Genomic DNA, 15,427 nt, shown 5'->3' on the forward strand with positions numbered 1-15,427 from the left:
TAAGTTCCACTCTGGAGACTTCACAACTTTCTGACCTAGTGCCTTTAATTGCAAAGACAAAATGGTACAGTCAGGCTTCAAAAGACAAGGACAAAACACAGAAAGGAAGGCATAGTGCCTCAGAAATCAGTGCTTAGAATGAAAACATGAAATGCTGAAACCTCAGGATAGGCAGCATTAAAAAAGGAGAAAGAATCAAAGACATGTAACATTAACAGTTTTCTGCTTATAATCTCAGATTTCCAGCATCTGTATTTCTGATTTTCAGACAGAGGTTGTAGTCTTTTAAAGGATTATGCATGGATTTCATTCTTGAGAACTATTTGTTGGCCAATATCTCCACAAGTCTATAACTACTCAAATTGTATCACTCTATATACAAGCTTTAATTCTTTCCCCTCATCCTAACAATACCCATAATTAAATTAATGGAATACAGGTTTTCCCTACTATCGAAAGGTAGAGTGTTCCTATAAAACCATTTGTAAGCCGAAATGCCATAAAGCGAAGAAGCAATTACCATTAATTTATATGGGAAAAATTTCTGACCGTTCCCAGACCAAAAAAAAAATAACCTACCAAATCATACCAAATAACACATAAAACCTAAAATAACACAAACATATAGTAAAAGCAGGAATGATATGATAAATACACAGCCTAGATAAAGTAGTAATATTTTATGTACGGTGCAGTTTCACTTATCAAAAATCGGGAAGTCAGCGAGCCAAAATTGATCTGGAAAAGAAGAAAAAAAAATCAGCAAGTACACGCGTGCGCATACAACTGCCCACACAAGGCTTCACGATCATGGTAGTCTTTCTCGAGGTAAACACACGTATAAAGCGGGTGTCTTTTTTTATAAAAGCAAAACTCCTCTTTGGTTAGCGAAAAATGTAGGTCTTTCGTAACAGTGAGCTGTCATAAAGCGAACGTTCAAAAATGGAGGCCCGTAGCGAAGTGCTACACACAGCGCTGAAATAACTACATGCAGTTGGTAAGTCATTTCGAGACTAGTTTATTCAATCTTCGCGGCGCTGGCATTTAATCCCTAGTGCCCGCCCTCTCCGGGCGGAAATGTCGTCAGAGGTGCATTACCAAAGTCTCCCCCCCGCGCGCTGGCTATTTGTGAGCCGGTTTGCCTGCTCAGGAAGTGGGTCGCCACATAACCCCCCCCTCCCACCCTAGAACCGGCGATACACCCCCCAATATCCACAGTCTGGATCAGCCTCTGTTTGGGAGGTCAGCCTCTGCGCCGCGGTACCTGAACCTCGACCGGCAGTGCCAAGTCCACATGGGCTGGTTTGAGTCGGTCCACCGTGAAAACCTCCTCTTTCCCCCCAATGTCCAGAATGTATGTGGACCCGTTGTTGTTGATCACCTTGTACAGCCCCTCGTACGGCCACTGTAGCGGTGCCCGGAGTCCGCCCCTTCGTACAAACACAAACTTATAGTTCTGCAGGTCTTTGGGTACATGGGTCAGGGTCCGTCCATGCTGTGAAGTTGGTATGGGGGCCAGGTTGCTGAGCCTTTCGCGTACCCTGTCCAGGACTGCTGCGGGTTCTTCCTCTTGCCCCCTTGGGGCTGGTATGAACTCTCCCGGGACGGTTAGGGGCGTGCCGTACACCAACTCAGCCGATAAGGCGTGCAGATCCTCTTTGGGCGCTGTACGAATTCCAAACAGGACCCAGAGAAGCTCGTCCACCCAGTTAGGTCCTCTCAGGCAGGCCATGAGAGCTGACTTCAAGTGACGGTGGAAGCGTTCCACCAGTCCGTTCGACTGTGGGTGGTAGGCAGTTGTGTGGTGTAGCTGTGTTCCCAACAGGCTGGCCACAGCCGACCACAGGCTGGAGTTGAACTGGGCGCCTCTGTCGAGGGTAATGTGGGGCATTAGCCCAAAGCATGCTACCCAGGTTGCAATCAGTGCTCGGCGCAGGAATCAGCAGATGTGTCGGTGAGCAGGACCACCTCTGGCCACCTCGTGAAGCGGTCTACCATAGTTAGGAGGTACCACGCTCCTCGGGACACTGGTAGGGGGCCCACGATATCCACATGAATGTGGTCGAACCTCTGGTGGGTGGGTTCGACCTGCTGCAGCGGGACTTTAGTGTGCCGCTGCACCTTGGCTGTTTGGCACTGCGCGCATGTTCTGGCCCATTCACTGACCTGCTTGCGAAGTCCTTGCCACACGAACTTGCTGGAGACAGTGTATGGAGTCGAAAACTCACCGGCTCCAGGCTGCCGGGACGATGGGGCGAGGTTGGCCAGTAGCCACGTCGCACAGGAGGGTCCTATAGCTGGACATCTCGTCGTCTGCCTGCTGTGCCTCCGCCAGTGCTGCATAGTCCACCCCAAGGGACAGGGCCTGGACAGCTGGTCTGGAGAGTGCGTCCGCCACGATGTTGTCCTTTCCCGAGACATGCTGGATGTCCATCATGTACTCGGAGACGTAGGACAGGTGTCGCTGCTGGCGAGCCAACCAGGGATCGGACACCTTTGTGAACGCGAATGTCAATGGTTTGTGGTCCGTGAACGGGGTGAACGGCCTGCCTTCTAAGAAGTACCTGAAATCCCGTATTGCCAGATACAGTGCCAACAGCTCTCGGTCAAAAGTACTGTACTTGAGTTCGGGTGGTCGTAGGTGCTTGCTGAAGAATGCCAGGGGTTGCCAGTGCCCCTCGATGAGCTGGTCCAGCACCCCACTGACTGCTGTATTGGATGCATCCACCGTGAGGGCGGTTGGAACGTCTGTTCTGGGTTGCACCAGCATCGCGGCATCTGCCAAGGCTTCCTTGACTTTAACGAAAGTGGCCGTGGCCTCCTCGTCCCAAGTAATGTCCTTGCCTTTACCCGACATCAGGGTGTACAAAGGGCGCATGATATGGGCTGCTGAGGGGAAGAAACGGTGGCAGAAGTTCACCATACCAACAAACTCCTGCAGGCCTTTGACCATGTTGGGCCAGGCACAGTGGCGGATCGTGTCTACCTTGGCGGGCAAAGGTATTACCCCGTCTTTGGTAATCCTGTGGCCCAGGAAGTCGATGGTATCGAGACCGAACTGGCATTTGGCCGGGTTGATCGTGAGGCCAAAATCACTCAGGCGGAAGTAGAGCTGGCAGAGGTGGGACAGATGCTCCTGACGACAACTGCTGGCTATAAGGATGTCATCCAAATAGATGAATGCCAAGTCCCACAGCGTCCCACAGCGTCCATTAGCCGCTGGAACATCTGTGCAGCATTCTTCAGGCCGAACGGCATTTGGAGGAACTCAAACAGGCCAAACGGGGTGATGAGTGCTGTTTTGGGGATGTCTTCAGGGTGCACCGGAATTTGATGGTATCCCCGGACGAGGTCTACTTTGAAAAATATTCTTGCCCCGTGCAGGTTTGCTGCAAAGTCCTGTATATGCAGCACAGGGTAGCGGTCTGGAGTGGTAGCCTCGTTCAGACTGCAGTAGTCGCTGCATGGTCTCCAACCCCCGGCTGCTTTGGACACCATGTGCGGGGGGGAGGCCCATGGGCTGTCAGACCTCTGTACAATCCCCAATTCCTCCTTCCTCTTGAACTCCTCCGCCAGATGGACAGTCCGCCAGGATTCTGGTGAATTCGTTGTCCGACAGCGTGAGGGGGCCGGCAACTTGGCTTCACCCAGGGAGAATGTCTGGAAAGTCTTGGCATGTACCAGTCTTTTCTCTTGCAAGTCGACCAGCAAGCTGTGAGCTCGCAATAAGTCCGCCCCCAGGAGTGGTTGGGCCATCGCGGCCAGTGTGAAGTCCCACGTGAACCGGCTGACGCCAAACTGCAGCTGCACTGTGCGGGTGCCGTAGGTCCGTATCATGCTGCCGTTTGCGGCCCTCAGGGTGGGTCCTGGCTTCCTGTTGCGGGTGTCGTACCCCGTCAGGGGCAAGACGCTGATCACTGCTCTGGTGTCGAGCAAGAAGCGGCGTCCCGCCTGTTTGTCCCAAATGTACAAGAGGCTGTCGTGGTGGCCAGCCGCCATAGTCATTAGCGGCAGCTGGCCCTGGCCCTTGCCCCACCGCCGGTGGTAGAAACACCACTGTTCACTGGCCTCCTCACTCCTACCTCTGTGTTGTGTGCGCCCCCCTGCCAGGCCTGGTCTGGTCTGCTATTGGGCGCGTGGCCTGGTAATCTGACCAACAGATGCCACGCTCTCCCTCTTGGTTTTCCACAGCACGTCTGCCCGGGCCGCCACCTTCCGGGGGTTGTTGAAATCTGCATCGCCCAGCAGCAGATGTATGTCCTCGGGCAGTCGCTCTAGGAACAACTGCTCGAACATGAGGCAGGGCTTGTGTCCATCAGCCAGGGACAGCATCTCGTTCATCAATGCTGACGGCAGCCTGTCTCCCAAACCGTCCAGGTGAAGCAGGCAGGCACCTCGCTCACGCTATGAGAGGCCGAAGGTCCCAATGAGCAGTGCTTTGAATGCTTCATATTTGCCTTCTTCCGGGGGAGACTGTATGAAATCCGCAACCCGGGCGGCCGTCTCCTGGTCAAGGGCACTCACCACGTGGTAGTAACGTGTGGAATCAGAGGATATCTGCTGAATCTGGAACTGGGCTTCTGCTTGGCTAAACCATATGCATGGTCGCAGCGTCCAGAAAGTCGGCAGTTTTAGCGGAATTGTGTGAACAGATGAAGAGTCGGTCATCTTTGGTCCAAATCCCATTTGGACCGTCGGGGTCACTAATGTAGCGATGTGCTACACACAGCGCTGAAATAACGACACGCAGTCGGTAAGTTATTTCGAGACTAGTTTATTCGAACTTCGCGGCGCTGGCATTTAATCCCTAGCGCCCACCCTCTCCGGGCGGAAATGACGTCAGAGGTGCATTACCAAAGTCTCCCCCCGCGTGCCAGCTGTTTGTGAGCCAGTTCGCCTGCGCAGAAAGTGGGTCGCCACAGGCCACCTGTATATACTGCATCCAGTCACCATGAAACATTTTATGATTTACTTGAAAAACACTTTAAAAAAAATATTATTTAGAGATACAGCACAGAACAGGCCCTTCCAGCCCAATGAGCCACACCGCCCAGCATCCCACCCCTTTAACACCAGCCGAATCTCTAGACAATTTACAATGACCAATTAACCTACTAACCAGAATGTTCCATAACAAGACATTGGAGCAGAATTAGGCCATTTGGCCCATTGAGTCTGCTCTACCATTCAATCATGGATGATCCTTATTTCCCCTCTTCAACCCCACTCCCCAGCCTTCTCCCCAAAACCTCTAATGCAGTTTCCAATCAAGAAGCTATGAAGCTCTGCCTTTAATACATCCAATGACCTGGCCTCCACAGCTGCCTGTGGTAACAAATTCTACAAATTCACCACACTCTAGCTAAAGACATTTCTTTGCATCGGTTTTAAATGGACGCCCCCCTATCCTGAGCTGCGTCCTCTTGTCCTGGACTCCTGCACCATGGAAAATATCCCTTCCACATCTACTCTGTCTAGGCCTTTCAACACTCAAAAGGTTTCAATGAAGTCCTCCCTCATCCTTCTAAATTCCAGTGAGTACTGGCCCAGAGACATCAAACATTCCTCATATAACACTTTCATTCCCAAAATCATCTTCGTGAACCTCCTCTGAACTCTCTCCAATGCCAGCACATTTTTTCTTGGAAAAAGATCCCAAAACTGTTCACAGAACTCAAAGTGAGGCCTTTCCAGTCCCTTTTAAAGTCTCAGCATCACATCTATGCTCTTATATTCTAGAACTCTTGAAATGAATGCAAACATTGCATTTACCTTCTTCATCAACCACTCTACCTGCAAGTTAAACTTTAGGGTGTTCGGCAAAAGGTCTGCCAAGGACTTCTACCGAAGTGTATGACCATGAATTTTCCAACATTGTACTTCATTTGTCACTTTCTTGCCATTCTCCCAATCTAAGTCCTTCTACAGCCTACCTGTTTCCTCGACACTACCTGCCCCTCCACCAATCTTTGTATCTGCAAATCTTGACAACAAAGCCATCTATTCCATCAAAATCATTTATATACAGCATAAAAAGACGCAGTCCCAATACTAACCCCTGTGGGACACCACTAGTCACTGGACTGTGGGAGCTAATTGAAGCACCCTGAGGAAACCAATGTGATGATGAGGAGATCGTACAAACTTCTTACAGACAGCATCAGAATTGAACTTGGAACCCTGGGATGCCCCGAGCTATAATAGCATCACTGGCATGTCATGGGAGAATTTACATCAAGTCAGATTTCCACAAGTCAGGTCACCTGAGGAACTCCTGTAATTTAGGGCTCCATCAGCGATAGGAGCCAGATTAGAGAAATTCAAACAGATGCCAGAAAGATGGCCACAAGTTGAAGACAAAAGAGAAGACAGAGTAATAAAGATGGAACAGGTTTGCCAAGAGCTTCCTTCAGAAACAGGGTACAATGTCTTTAATGAAAGGAAGGATAGGATAGGAAAGCCAACCATTTACTGGCTGGTTACGTGAGACCAGGAACAGAATATGAGCAAGCAGTAATTGAAGAGAAGCAAGATGAAGGGAGTGGAAGGTTTCCTTTTGGATGAAATTTTAAAAGGTGATTTAGGGCAATTAAAGCTGGCCAGAGCGAAAAGGCAAATTTTGAAAATCCATAAGAAAGATGGCACCCTGGCTTGGGAATATGAAGAAATTAATAAGATTTTTATACTGAACTTTAGAAATCTCAATTTCCAGTGGATTCTTCTAAAATGAATGCTTTTTTACGAAAGATTGCTTTTCCTCAAATTTCTGTTGAGGATCAAAAATCTCTTGATGCTCAAATTACTGAAGACGAAATTCATAAAGCTATTTTATCAATGCAATCCGGTAAGGCCCCTAGACTTGATGGCTACCCTGTAGAATTCATTCTTTTTACAATATTTTTATTCAGAAGAAAAAAAAAGATTTACAGAGTGCAACACATAGATACATCTCAACATAACTTCTGTACATTCACATATTGTAATAAAATTGAACAAAATGTTATAGCATAACACATAAAGGTATACCACTCTGTAATCAAAAATTTAAAGATAAGTCATACATCATAAAAGAAATTTTTTATATTAAAAAGTCAATTCCCTACCAACTACCAAAGAAAAAAAGCTGATGGATGACAATGGATAATTAGAAAAAAACCATATTCACTTAAGAGGAGAAGATAAAAATATACATAAAAGTCTGTGCACTGTTAAACTTTATAAATTAGAAAAGTAATTTAGGAAAGGTCCCCAAATATCATAAAAAGATTGTTTCGAATTTAAGACTGAGCAGCGGATCTTTTCTAAATTTAAATAAAACATAATATCACGTAGCCATTGAAGATGTGTAGGAGGGGTAGACTCCTTCCATTTAAGCAAGATTGCTCTTTTTGCTAAAAGAGAGGTAAAAACTAAAACCTGTAGGTTAGGAGTATTTAAAGTTATATCTTCATTTGTAGTAATAACAAACAAGGCAGTAAGGGGATTTGGATCAAATTGGACCCTAAAAAGTTGTGAGAAGGTATGAAATACTTCCCGCCAAAACTTTTCAATTGTAGGTCAAAACCAAAACATATGAATTAAAGAGGCATCAGCAGAGTTGCACTTATTACAAAGTGGAGAAACATTCGGGTAAAAACTAGACAGCTTCTGTCTAGAAATGTAAGCTCTATGAACCACTTTAAATTGTAGAAGAGAATGACGAGCACAGAAAGATGATTTATTAACCCGTTGAAGAATTTTATTCCATCTATCATCAGAAATCTGATAATTTAGGTCGTCCTCCCAAGCTTTTTTTATTTTATCTTAAAAGTCTTGTCTAGAATCAATCAACAAGTTATAGATTCCGGTAATAGAACCATTAACAAAAGGTTTTAAATTTAAAAGATCGTCCAGTAAATTTTCATCAGGACATATAGGAAAAGTAGCTAATTGGAAACGTAGAAAATCTCTAATTTGAAGGTATCTGTAAAAATGTGTTTTTGGGAGTGCAAATTTATTTGACAATTGGTCAAATAAAGCAAGAGTTCCTGAGATAAACCGGTCCCAAAAACACTTAATACCTAGTTCATACCAATCTTTAAAGACTTTATCAGTCATGGAAGGGATAAAAAAAATAATTAAGGAAAATGGGAGATGATAATGAAAAATTCGCTAAACCAAAAAATTTCCTAAGTTGAGACCAGATCCTTAAAGTTTGCTTAACAATTATGTTATCTGTTGTTTTATTTGCTGAAAAAGAAGAATATGATCCAAGAAGAGAGACAATAGAGGAATATTTTTTTTTTACAGAATTAACTTCTAAGGAGACAATTAATTTCTAAGGGCAATCTTTACAATAAATATAATAGGACCAGAAAGTAATATTCCTTATATTGGCAGCCCAATAGTAAAACCTAAAATTGGGTAGGGCTAGTCCACCCATCTCTTTACTTCTTTGTAAGTAAACTTTACTTAAATGAGCTTGTTTATTATTCCAAATATAAGAGGTTAAAATTGAATCTAAAGAATCAAAGTACGTCTTAGGAATAAAAATAGGTAAGGCCTGAAAAAGATAAAAATTTAGGAAGAATCTACATTTTAATCGAATTAATTCAGCCAATTAGGGATAAAGAAAGAGGGGACCATTTAGAAAGTGTCTTTTTCACATAATTCAATAAGGGGTTTAAGTTTTCTTTAAATAAATTCTTGAAGTTTTTAGTAATTGTTACACGTAGATATGTAAATCGACTTGTAACAACTTTGAACGGAAATTTAGCATTTGATGACATTAGGTCATTTAAAGAAAATAGCTTACTTTTACGTAGGTTCAGCTTATATCCTGAAAAAGAACTAAACTGGGAGATTAAAGAAAGAACCAAAGGTAAAGAAGTTTCAGTGTTAGAGATAAAAAGTAAAATATCATCAGCGTATAATGAAATTTTATGAGACATACCTTCCCTTAGTATACCAGAAATGTCCTTAGATTCTCGAAGTGCTATTGCTAAGGGTTCTATAGCTAAAGCAAAAAGTAAAGGACTAAGAGGACAACTTTGTCTAGTTCCCCGCTGTAATTTAAAGGGCTTAGAAATTTGAGAGTTAGTAATAACCTGAGCGGTAGGAGACAAGTAGATTAATTTAACCCAACGAATAAAATTAGGCCCAAAATTAAACTTTTCTAAGGTCTTAAAAAGATAATTCCACTCAATCCTATCAAAGGCTTTTTCTGCATCTAAGGATAATATACACTCTGATATATTTTTGGATGGTGAATATATCACATTCAATAACTGACGTATATTAAAATGTGAGCAACGATTTTTAATAAATCCTGTCTGGTCATGTGATATAATAGATGGTAGAATATTTTCAAGTCTTCGAGCTAAGATTTTGGATAAAATTTTTGCATCAACATTTAATAAAGAAATCGGTCTGTATGAAGAACATTCCGCTGGATTTTTTTTTAAGAATAAGAGAAATAAAAGCTTCATAAAAAGATTGAGGGAGTTTACCCGATTTAAAGGACTCTGATAAAACAGAGGATAAATCAGGTGTAAGTAACATAGTGAAAGTTTTATAAAACTCCCCAGGAAAGCCATCAGGTCCTGGGGTCTTACCAGAATGTAAAGCACGTATTGCCTCAGCCACTTCTTCATTGGAAATAGGCTGATCTAACAGTGTTAGACTATCAGCAGACAATGTAGGAATGTTGATATTACTGAAAAAAAGCATTCATATAGATATCATCTGAAGAAGAGTCAGACTGATACAACTTAAGGTAAAAGTCTTTAAATGCGTTGTTAATTTCAGAATGGTTGGATGTCTTAGTTCATTATCTTTAAAAATTTCTGTGATTTGACGATTAACTGTAAAAGATTTTAAGCGATTGGCTAATAAACTACCAGTTCTATCCCCGTGAATGTAAAATTGAGTTTTATCTCTCAACAGCTGTCGTTCAATTGGGTAAGTCAACAGAAGATTATACTTGGATTGGATTTCAATACGCTAATTATATATACTTGGATCTGGAGATAGAGCGTACTTTCGATCAAGATCTTTCAATATCGCTGCTAAGTCAGACCTTTCTTTGTCAGCTTTTTTCTTTATATAGGTAGACTAAGAGATAACTTCTCCACGAATATATGCTTTAAAAGTATCCCAGACTATATTACCAGCAGTATCTCCTTTAAAATTTTCATTAAAGAACAAAGTAATATGGTTTTCCAAAAACTTTAGAAAATTTTTATCAGATAACAATGATAAGTTAAAATGCCAACTTCTATTTGGTACAGGCTAAACAGGTAATCTTAAAGCCAGAAGCACAGGTGCTTGATCAGACAAAGCTATCTCCTTATAATCACAGGATCGTACCAGTGGAAGCAAGATTCTAAATATAAAAAAAAATCAATCCGAGAGAACCTGAGAGAAATATGAATATTCCTTTTCTTGAGGGTGTAAAAAAAAACGCCACACTACAAGAATACCACATTGAGATAAAAAAGATTTAAAAAGTAGTACTGATTTATTAGTGACAGGGGCTTTACTTGAAGAGCAGTCTAATATAGGGTCAAGCCAAAAATTAAAATCTCCACCCATCACTAAGGAATACCGATTCAAATCAGGCAGAAAAGAGAAAAGACATTCAAAGAACAAGGAGTCATCTGTATTTGGAGCATATACATTTGCAAATACGATTAGTTTATTCTCAAGACTACCCAAAACAATAACAAAGCGCCCATTTGTATCAGAAATTACACTATTTTGAATAAAGGATACATTCTGATCAAACAGGATAGAGACACCTCTTGATCTAGATTGAGTGGGTGAGTGAAAATTTATAACCTTCCATCCTTTGAAAGAACGTGAAATATCATCTTTACGAACATAGGTTTCTTGGAGAAAGATTATACGAGTTTTAAGTTTCCAGATATAAGAGAAAATCTTATTTTGTTTAACAGGGTTATTTAGACCTTTCACATCAAAACTGAGTATATTAATAAAAGAATCCATCAAATATCCTTTAGTAATGTATAAAAGGTAATCACAGACATGTAAATAGTGAATAAATAAAACAGTAAAAACATCCAATCAGCTTTCTGGAAGAACCCATTTCCCCCCCCCCCTCCCTCCCCACAAAGAGAGAAATCAGCAAAGGGAGGCTGAAGACTAAACCTAACGTTCCCAACCCAAAACTCCGGTGGCTCCAGAAAATATATATATATAGCTGTGCTGAATAAATTATTGTTTTTATACTATATATATTATATATACACACATACACATATACACACACATACACACACAAAAACAAAATATCAAAGTAAATAAGTTTGCTAATTACGAAAAAAAACCCATGGGAAAATCCAAGTATTAGTCTCGGTAAAAAGGAAAGACAGATAAGGAAAATCAATAAGTAAAACAACATATACTTGCGGGTGCAAAAAAAAAGGAGTAAAGAAACAAATAGATAATTAGAAAGGGAAGCGGTTTAGATAGCTTCCTACATGACTAATTTAAGACATTCAAGGGAGAGAAAACAAAGGATAAAATGGCAAAATAATGAAAAAACCAAAAACCAGCAATAAGAAATATAGAATATTGTATACTATTGAAAAACAGTAAAAGACCGAAAGGTATATAAATAATCAAAAGATAGGAAAAACCTGAGTGAATTTAAGGTAAAGCAAAACACCCTATAGTTTCATTCCTCAGTAATTACTACATGTACACCAGACATAATTACTTCCAGTCAAATTACTAAAAGGTAAAAATCAACATAACACTGAGAGAATATAATGTATCGTTTAAAAAGAGCTGCGAAAAAGTAACATTAGAGGACCAATATAAAGGCAGAAAACAACAAAAGAGAAAATGGATGCAGTCTGCCTGCATGTTTTGCATAGTTTGAAAAATAACAAGGCACCAGTTACTTGATTGAAAACCTGAAATTAAAACATTCAACATAAAACAACTCAAGGTTGAATTTAAGCATGGTGACTTTATAAAAATTTCTTAGCTTCTTCAGGCTTCGTAAACCAAGAAACCTTATTATCAGAAGTAGTAACCTTGAGTTTACACGGATCTCTGAGAGAAAGGCGACAGCCAAGCTTAAAAAGATCAGACATGACCTCTTTAAAAGCCTGTCTAGCTCTTAAAACTTCCGGTGGATAATCTTGAATGATCCGAAACTGTTGATCACGAAATTGTAATATACGTTTCTTCCTTTATTCACGAAGGATCTGTTCTTTAATCTGATAGTCATAAAAGCGAATGATGATAGAGCGAGGCTTGGCAGGATCCCAATTAGGTGGGGTAACTCTGTGAACGCGCTCAAATTTTGGTAGTTTCGATAATATATCAGGGAATAAATCTTTCAGCATTTGAGCACAAAAATTGATAGGTTGATTACCCTCCAGTTTTTCAGGAAGCTCAAGAATTCTGATATTCTACCTTCGGTTCCTGGTCTCCAAATCTGTAAGTCTCTTCAGTAGCGCGTCGTATTTTTTAAGTTGTTCCTTAGAAATTTTCTTGAAACCTTCGATATCCTTCTGCAACACTGGCAGAGATTCTACGTGTAGCTTAATACAAATTTCGTGGTCATTCACAGTCTGCTGTATACTTCCAAGTTTCCGATTAAGCGTTTTCAGTTCAGATTTAACCAGGTCGAAGGAATTCTGTAACAAGTCAAACTTGGATTCCAAGTCATCCAGTTTATCCAATTTTTCGAGTTTCTCTGACGTTTGTTGAAACATTTCAGTCAAAGTCTCTTTTTTTTTGAGTGTTTTCTACTCATGGTGCTCTCACCGAGATAGGTTTAAACAGCAAAGTAAGTGAATAATTTCGGAACACGTAGCTACTGCAACCTACTCCATTACAGCCACCGGAAGTCTCCCCTACCCTGGAGAATTCTATAAAAAATTTGGAAAATTGCTCTGTCCATATATGCTGGAAATGTTTAAGGACTCTTTTGTGAAAGGTCATTTACTCTCTACTTTTTATGAGGCTTCTATTTCTTTAATTCTTAAAAAGGATAAAGATCCTACTGATTGTGCTTCATATAGACCTATTTCATTATTGGATGTTGATGCTAAGATCCTAGCAAAGATAATGGCCAATCGGTTGGAAAATATTTTGAAAGATCAAACAGGCTTTATAAAGGGTTATTATTCCTTTTCAAATGTTCGGAGATGATTTAACATTATATATTTATCTTCTTTTAAAACTCCACAATGTGTTGTCTCTTTTGATGCTGAAAAAGCATTCGATGGAGTCGAATGGAAATATTTATTTAATGTTTTAGAGAAATTTGGTTTTGGAGTTAATTTTAATAATCGGATTAGAATGATATACAAGACTCCTATTGCTACTGTTATTGCTAATAACTGTAGATCCCCTTTTTTTCAAGCTTTCACAGGGGACAAGGTTGTTCATTAAGACCTTTGTTATCTAACTTAATGTTAGAACCCCTTGCTATTGCTCCTCATGAAGCTAAAGATATTCATGGGATTCTTGTGAATGAGACCATTCATAAGATTTCTCTTTATGCTGACTATTTACCGGTTTGTATATCTAATTCCAAGGAATCTATACCTGCCTTGTTAAAATTATTTAATGAATTTGTGGATTTTTCAGGATATAAAATTAATTTTAATAAAAGTGAACTGTTTCCTTTAAATGAATCTGTTTCTATATATAATACTTCTTTCAAAGTTACCAATTCCTTTAGATATCTAGGCATTATAATTTCTAAAAAGTATAAGGATCTTTATAAAGCTAATTTTGTTCCCTTGGTTTTTTTTGTTCCCTATGATTTATTTAGCAGATGGAACCTACTTTCGTTTTCACTTACTGGCCACATCCCTATTGTCAAAATGATGATTTTACCAAAATTTTTTATATTTATTTCAGAATATCCCTGGTTTTTTGACTAAGAAATTTTTTGATCGAATTGATTCTATTATCTCACCTTTTATTTGGAATGATAAAAGACAAAGAATTGGTAAATGTCACTTACAAAAATTGAAAAAGGACCGAGGTCTTGCTTTGCCTAATTTAAGAATGTATTACTGGGCTGTTAATGTACTATATATGTCCTTTTGGTTACAATGGGTTGACAAGAATGAGCAGCCAATTTGGGTAGATTTGGAATTGAAAGCTGTGAAACAGTTTTATTTAACCTCGTTATTGGGAGCTGCTCTACCTATACAATTAGCTAAAGTTGCTAATTTAAATTTATACCCTGTGATTAAGTATTCTTTATAAATTTGGCTCCAGTTCTGTAATTTTTTTTACATCTTAACAAATTTAAACTTTGTAGTTTAATTTATCGAAATTATTTTTTAAGCCTTCTTTGAGTGATCCAATTTTTTTGTTTTGGAAAAATGAAGGTATTAATTCTTTTTTGGATCTATTTAAAGAAGATAGACATATCTTTTGAACAATTAGTTGATAAATACTCTTTCATATTCACACTTTTTACAATACCTTCAAGTTAGACATTTTTTACAAAAATATTTAAGTAATTTTCCTTACATATTAGATGCCAACCTGTTGGATACTATTACGACTATGAACCCTTCAATGAAGGGTTCCATTGGAAGAATTTATAATTTATTATTACAATGGGATAAGCGCCCTTTCTTTAAGATTAAACAAGATTGGGAAAAGGAACTTGACACCAGAGAGTCAAGAAAGTGTTAGGGGAGCTGGAGAAAAGAGTGGAGAATTCCTAGAGCAACTGAGGATGTAAAACAGTGAAATAAAATTATTCTCGTCTTTAGTTCAAAGTAAATTTATAAGACATTAGAGCAAAATTAGGCTATTTGACTCATTGAGACTTCTCCTCCATTCCATCACAGCTAAGTTATTTTCTCTCTCAACCCCATTCTCCCTGTCTGTTCCCTGTAACCTTTGCCCTTACTAATAAAGCACCTATTAACCTCCACTTTAAATATATCCTATAACTTTGGCATTTGTGGCAATGTATTCCACAGATTCACTAGCCTCAGGCTAAAGAAATTATTCTTGGTTTCTGTTCTAAAGAGATGACCTTCTATTCTGGGGTTGTTCCCTCGGTCTGAGACTTTATAATCAAAGTACATTATTGCTACCATACACTTCTTGAGGTTCAGCATCTTGTAGGCATTTGCAGGAAAATAGAAATACAAAATAAGTTTATGAAAAGCTATACAAAGACAAAGACTGAGTGGAAAGAATATCGCTGGAGACACAATCAGATTATATATTCTAAAAAATTATTTATTTAGAGATACAGCATGGACAAGGCCTTTCAATTTCACGGTATCAATCTATCAATTTAACCCTAGCCTAATCACAGGACCATTTACAATGACCAATTAACCTACTAGAATTTACCAGAATGTTGCCTGGGTTTCAGCACCTAAGTTATAGAGAAAGGTTGAACAAGTTAGCTCTTTATTCTTTGGAGCGT

The 15,427-nt window shown here is 40.1% G+C and overlaps 1 protein-coding gene across 1 annotated transcript in view; it reads right to left on the minus strand.

Moving 5' to 3' along the window:
* dcaf12 (DDB1 and CUL4 associated factor 12) overlaps positions 1 to 15,427 on the minus strand; it is an 87,883-nt gene that overhangs the window by 59,565 nt on the left and 12,891 nt on the right. The gene's annotated exons all lie outside the window — the stretch shown is intronic.

Source organism: Hypanus sabinus, chromosome 14, assembly GCF_030144855.1.
Source record: "Hypanus sabinus isolate sHypSab1 chromosome 14, sHypSab1.hap1, whole genome shotgun sequence".
Lineage (NCBI taxonomy): Eukaryota > Metazoa > Chordata > Chondrichthyes > Myliobatiformes > Dasyatidae > Hypanus > Hypanus sabinus.